Consider the following 6,353-nt stretch of genomic DNA (forward strand, 5'->3'; position numbering starts at 1 on the left):
CAGACCCCCGCGTCTCCCTGTTGACCTGATGTTTAACCTTAAACCACCCACTGGATTCAGTTCCTACCCAGAATATGTTAGAAAGTGGCGAAATGCTATGTCAGAGGCTTACAAGATAGCTTCAGAAACTGCCCAGCGGAATGCTCAGCGGGGAAAGAAACAGTATGACAAGAAGGTACGACACATCGTGCTTATGCCTGGAGACAGAGTGCTTGTTCGAAACCTGAGTGAGCGAGGCGGACCAGGAAAACTGAGGTCATACTGGGAAAACGAGGTGCACATAGTTGTGGAGCAAAAGGGCAATGGCATGCCAGTCTACGAAGTCCGACCAGAATCGGGAGCCAAGCCATCCAGAGTACTACACCGCACCTTACTGCTACCATGTACTTACTTACCTGTGGGCGAATCCAATCTACCAGTTTCTCAAACCTCCCGAAGTGGTCGTAGACAACGTAAGCGGATGCATGTGCCAAAGGACAAGCAGTTTGCCCAAGACTCGTTCACGGCTAGCCAAGACGAAGACAACAGCAATGAAGATACCGGTGTCCCATCACTTGTACCAAGTCAACTGCAACCGTTTGTCCGGCCCGGTAATAGTGCGCACCCTTCCGAAGAATTGCGGGTCAACCACGACTCTCCAGTTATTGGCAACAACTATCTCTGTGAACAGGAGGATGTCCCAGAGCCACCTAATGATGATGCACCAACCGAGAGTGTCCATGTGACGTTTGAGGCAGCCAATGAGTCAGAGCAATCCAGCGTCTTGGAAACCAATGAGTCTGAGGAACGACGTCCACAAAGGCTTCGGAGAGGCCCTGTCCGTCTGACATACGATGTTCTAGGCCAGCCCGTGTACTACCCTGCCGTAACTACTAACATACATTCTGTTTCAGGGTCAACATACCCAGCTCCTGTATCCTTCGGGTTGACACCTCCATATCTACCGTCATGTCATTGGCCGCAGTATGGACTACCCATCCAACCCATGTATTATTTCTGTGCTTAAATACACCTTGACGAGGTGCGCACCAGGAGTACAAGGATATGACTAATATGTTTGTTTTACACTTAAAAAAAAAAGACTTGACCAAGTGAACATGTTTTATATTAACAAATGAGCACTAGGCTCTTAAGGATCTATTCTTTCAAAACCAAGAGGCAGTAACCGTTACCGCCGAGTAAAAATATTGAAACTAGTCGCATAAAGGACACTGTGGACCTGCGCAACCCACCGATGTAGACCTACGTATGCCAGTCAAGTGAGACAATCAGCATGTTGTAAACAGAGGTTCAAATGTTGATGAATCCGTTTTTTTTAAGGGGGAAGAGTGTGATAGTTAGCTCCCAGACCCCAAACGGGGGTAATTCCCCCATAGGCCCTTGTGGTCAAAAAATAAAACGAAAAGCACATGGTTAAAATGTTTGTAGATTTGATTGTTTTGCTCGCCGTTTCGCGAAGGTAAAACCGGCTCTTCTAAACTCTATCGAGGTCGAGAGTTACATTAGCCTATACCAGGGCTAGTTCAACTGAATTTTGCTACCCTATACTAGAGTAAACTCCCACCGATTTCCGTCTAAATACCGATACTTGACAGTTAATAATATCCAGAAGTGTTTGATGACAGCCATTTGTCGACACTGTTGAGGCTGAGCTGAGTAAACTTTGCCGACTCGATGTTTTTAAATTTTTGAGCGGGAATTTCCTTAGTCTTGATAAATTCTTCAAGCGACTGGTCAGTTTCGTGAAAAATGATACCCTTTTCTAGACCCAAACGCTCTGATTTATATACCCTATACTGGAGTAAACTGCTTGAAAACCATACCCTTCAGAGCGGCACATACCTATATAGCCCATATATGGCAGCAACCCCCCCCCCCCCCCCCCCATCCCCCACACGGGGCTGCGAGACATGACTACGAGTCATACGAGCCAACATGGCGAGCCATGCGAGTCACACAGTTATTGAAAGCTAACCGTTTTAAAATGGGTGCTTAGACTTAATAACTGCTAACAGCGCCACTTGAAATGGGTGCTTAGACTAAAATGCGAAATTCGCATCGCTCGCAGATTGTCCAGCCCCAACTCCACGAGACAGATAATTACTTTCGAAGTACGTAACGAATTAAAAAGAAGTTATTCTAAGTTAACTACAGTAAAACCCGCGTATTAGAACCAAGGTTTTATCCTAAAGAGGTTCTTATAAAAGCTGTGTTTACTGGAAAATTAGACTAATAAGGTTTAAGTTAAACAGGTTTTTATCTAAAAGGTTGTATTTATGGTTGCGTGTGACCTAGCAATTAGGTAATTTATATATTATTATATATTATTATATAATAATTTATGGGTGTAGTCAATTATTCGAACTGCGCCTACTGTCTCCTCCCCTGAAGAGTGGTTCTCAGTTTCAGGATTTTCCTCGTCATTTGATTTTGTTTTTGTGATCCTCTCACTTTGCTTCTTCGTGTTACTTATTAAAACCCTGCAGTTGCGACAAACACCTGTAAAATGAATCGTTCAAAAGTTGGAGTGTAAAGACTCTATGAACCATATTACTCAATCTTTGGCAAGTTACAGCATTAAACTACAAAGAGATTAATAAAAGCTCGTCAACACATACCTGCCCCTACAGGAATAAATATTCCTTATTTTTTCCATATCAAATGGCATGCCGTTTTCCCAAGCCCCCTTTCTGCTCTTGCCACTTTTGCTGGCTCATGTTTTGAAAGGGGAGGTGGAACGTGGCATTTATTTGATCCTCGACGCCAGCCGATGCCGAGAGATTAGCGGTGATGCGGAAAAATCGTCATTTCCGAAAGGTTTAACTCCGTGTCGGAAAAAACAGCCGCTCTTGACAGAATAAGTTCAATTTCGCTCTCTACGTCAGTCAACGACAGGGATTCGCTCTGACGAAGGGCTAACGCTCGAAACGTCAGCTTTTAGAATCTCTGTACGGTGGTCAATTTACATTATCAACTCCGTTGATAAACCAAATTTTTGTATACTACTTCCCCACCGACGCAGCACCACAGTTTCTTTAGAAACTACCCCTTCATTCAACGACAGGAACGACTTGTAACCTGCGATGTCCCTATTACAGTTTATAAATGGAATTACTTCCCTTGATTTTTTCCTGTCTTTCGGGTCAAAAGAACAACGACCTCCTACTATGGAGTTGAAAGAACACTTCACTTCCATGATGACTACAAATTTAAGTTTGCGTTTCCTCAGAAGCCATTTTCATTCACTGCAATTAAAAATGACAGTAATTAAGTTTATTTCGCGGATTGTTATTCTGATTACGTATGCAATATATTACTCTCTGGCTAGCTCTTGCACGGTTTATTTCGTTATTGTTCACTGGATTTTCCAAAACCTGAGGATGTTAAATTTACAGCTGTAGACTACTTTTGCCCGTTGACTGGCATTTTTTTTGTCTGCAAAGGAAACGTTTGTGGTACTGGTATTTTGCGGAGTGTAATTGACACCCGCATGTTGTTACCGGCTCGACTTTGTTATAAGCGACTCAAGTTTACGCAAAATTTAAACCGTTTTCACGAGAAAAGACATCGTTATATTAGAGAGGATTTTTTGCCGAAGCCAAAACTTACGTGTGGCGGCAAAGCCGATGGCTGAATGACTTTCAGTATGTTCCTCCAGGAAAAAAGACCGCCTTGTGTCACGATATTAACCCAAGCATCACGAATGCTTCAAGCTCGCAGCGTTCACTGAAATGTGAGTAATTTCAAAAGTGTATTGTAAAGCACATGACGGATAACCCAACCTGATTCTGATATATTATTCATAATAATATCAATGTACTGCTCAGGCACAATTTTGAGCAAAATTGCACTTTTACCACATAGTAAAAACACTTTTTGAATTTTAACACTTATTGCGGGATTTGTCGTGTGCAAACAGGAACCATTTTCCTAAACGTTGTTTTGTTTTCCTAACCAAAACTCCATTAAGCCAATATCTTTGTTGTCAATGGTGAACACTTCCTTTATCAATAGAGAGTGTTAAAATACCGGAGTTTTTCGTTTTGTTCGCGGGCAGCAAGACAATTTGAATGACAACTTTCAAACCTCTTGCGGGTACTTTCGGGATCCTTGCGGGTAAAATTTGTTTTTCTCAATTCTCTCACAATTAAAGCACCTCTAAGGGAAGGGAGACATACCACTTTTCTTTCCTATCAAACGACTATTTGTGGCCAAAAATTGGGAGGAAATTTTTTTTTTTTTCATTTCTGCCACCAAATGCTCGGTATTTCCTGACCGCTGCTCTTAAAGTCTAGCTTTAACTAGCGAAAGATGTTTTGTCTCGATATTTTTTTGATCAACTAGTTGGATTTTACTAAAACAATTATTTCTCTCGCCCTTATGGCCTCTGAGTCAATAGCCCATTCGGCCTTCGGCCTCATGGGCTATTGACTCAGAGCCCATTCGGGCTCGAGGAATAATGGTTAATTGGTCCTTTTTTGGTCTCCTTATTTTATGAGTCTATCAAACTATTCAAAATTAATTTGTCCTGTCAAACCCAAATGACTTTATAAAGGCATTCAAGCCACGCTCGCGTCAGTCACCGTACGACAAAATCACAATTAATTATTTATAAATAATTACTGATCGTCATCCAAAGCCATTGTTTTCTGTCTTCATTATATCTCCGAATGCCGAGAGAAAAACAATGCAAACTGTGTGAGAAAAACGGGTGCGGTCTTCTTTTGTGGCAGGGAAATTATCAGGGGTAATCCTGAACGAGCTAAAACGCTTAATATTGCAGGGCGCTGACAGAACTTGCTTGCGGCAATATGTTTAATATTGCAGCACCGCTTTGCTGTTTGTTACCAGTTACTGTTTTCGCCCAGTAATTTTTTTCAGTAGTAAAAATCCTCGGATGCCATCGAGTATTGTAGATCTCAACTTAGAGATTCCTAAAATAAATAAATAGACCACAAAAAGTTCTGTTCAGGGAGACGTACTTCAACGCAAACATGTTTAAATTTTATTCAACCTTGGCCCGTTAAAGTGTTACACAACTTGTTCTATCTGAACCGTGCCGCTTTCCTCAGCACCCGTACTATTTTTACCCGTGCTCGTACTACCTCGCCGAAGGTCCCAGCACGGCTAAAAATTTTGGTTCGGCATGGATGAAATTTCATCCGAACCTTTTTTTTTTTGGAACCTGTGCCAATTTCACCCGAGCCGTGCCAAATATTTTCTGTAGTGTAAACAGGCCTTAAGTGCACACCTTACAGTGACAAAGTTTGTTACTGATATAAAACTAGTTATAGCTGTCGCTAAAGTGCCAATGAGCCAAGCTTGAGTGATCTGGCGGCTGCAAACATCACGCGGCGTACTCGTGCTTAACTCTCATTGGTTATCGCTACGGTCAACATTTCATCGCTTTGGTCTACATTACAGCTTTTGGTCTACATTACACTCAAATTTGAAGCGCTTCTGAGATTTCGTCCGCCTAAAAATCTTCTCGCGGCTCTATAAGCTGCCGCCTCGCCAGGCCTTCTGTCTTCAGAAGGCCTGACTCGTTGGCAATAACAATCTTTAGCACAGTTTACACTACAGAAAATTTTCGGCATGGCTCGTGTGAAATTAGCATGGGCACCTAAAAAGAGCTCGGCAAACTGTGTTTACACTACACCATTTTTAAAGTATCAAAACCACCGTGCCAAAATTTTTGGGCCCGGGTAAGTTCTCTTGTAGACATGCGAAGTTCAATTATAATCAAGAACGTCTGCCTCATTTTTGTGGAGAATGAGCAGCCATCTTAAAATATGCGCAAAAAACCGCTAGCCTATATGAATTAAGGCTCAAATCGTGCCTATTTTTTCAGCACCCGTACCATTTTCACCCGTGCTCGGACTACCTTGCCAAAGATCCCAGCACGGGTAAGAATTTTGGTTCGGCACGGATGAAATTTGGTACTGACAGGTTGTTTACACTGCAAATTTTATCCGAACCGAACCTTTTTTTTTTGGGACCCGCGGCAATTTCACCCGAGCCGTGCCAAAAAATTTCGGTAATGTAAACCGGGCTTTTGTACTATAAGTACTAATCACGACTAGTACTGACTGATTATAATCTTCGTTCTTCTTTTCCTCAACTACTTTTTCCCCAAACCCCCTTTCTACTTTTTGTTCAAAATCATTGTTAATCAGGTTTTCCTCTTTTTCCTTCGCATCAATTTCAACCTTCTTTGGAATCATTCCCTGCAAGATTTCACTTGCCTTTCTTTTAAATGTTGACGAGGCACATCTTTACTCCCTAACTCCATCACATGATCGGTGACCAGTGGTTTCTACAATAACTTGTTCTGGCATACCACCTTCGTACAA

Source organism: Montipora foliosa, chromosome 5 (genome assembly GCF_036669935.1).
Source record: "Montipora foliosa isolate CH-2021 chromosome 5, ASM3666993v2, whole genome shotgun sequence".
NCBI classification, from domain to species: Eukaryota; Metazoa; Cnidaria; class Anthozoa; order Scleractinia; family Acroporidae; genus Montipora; species Montipora foliosa.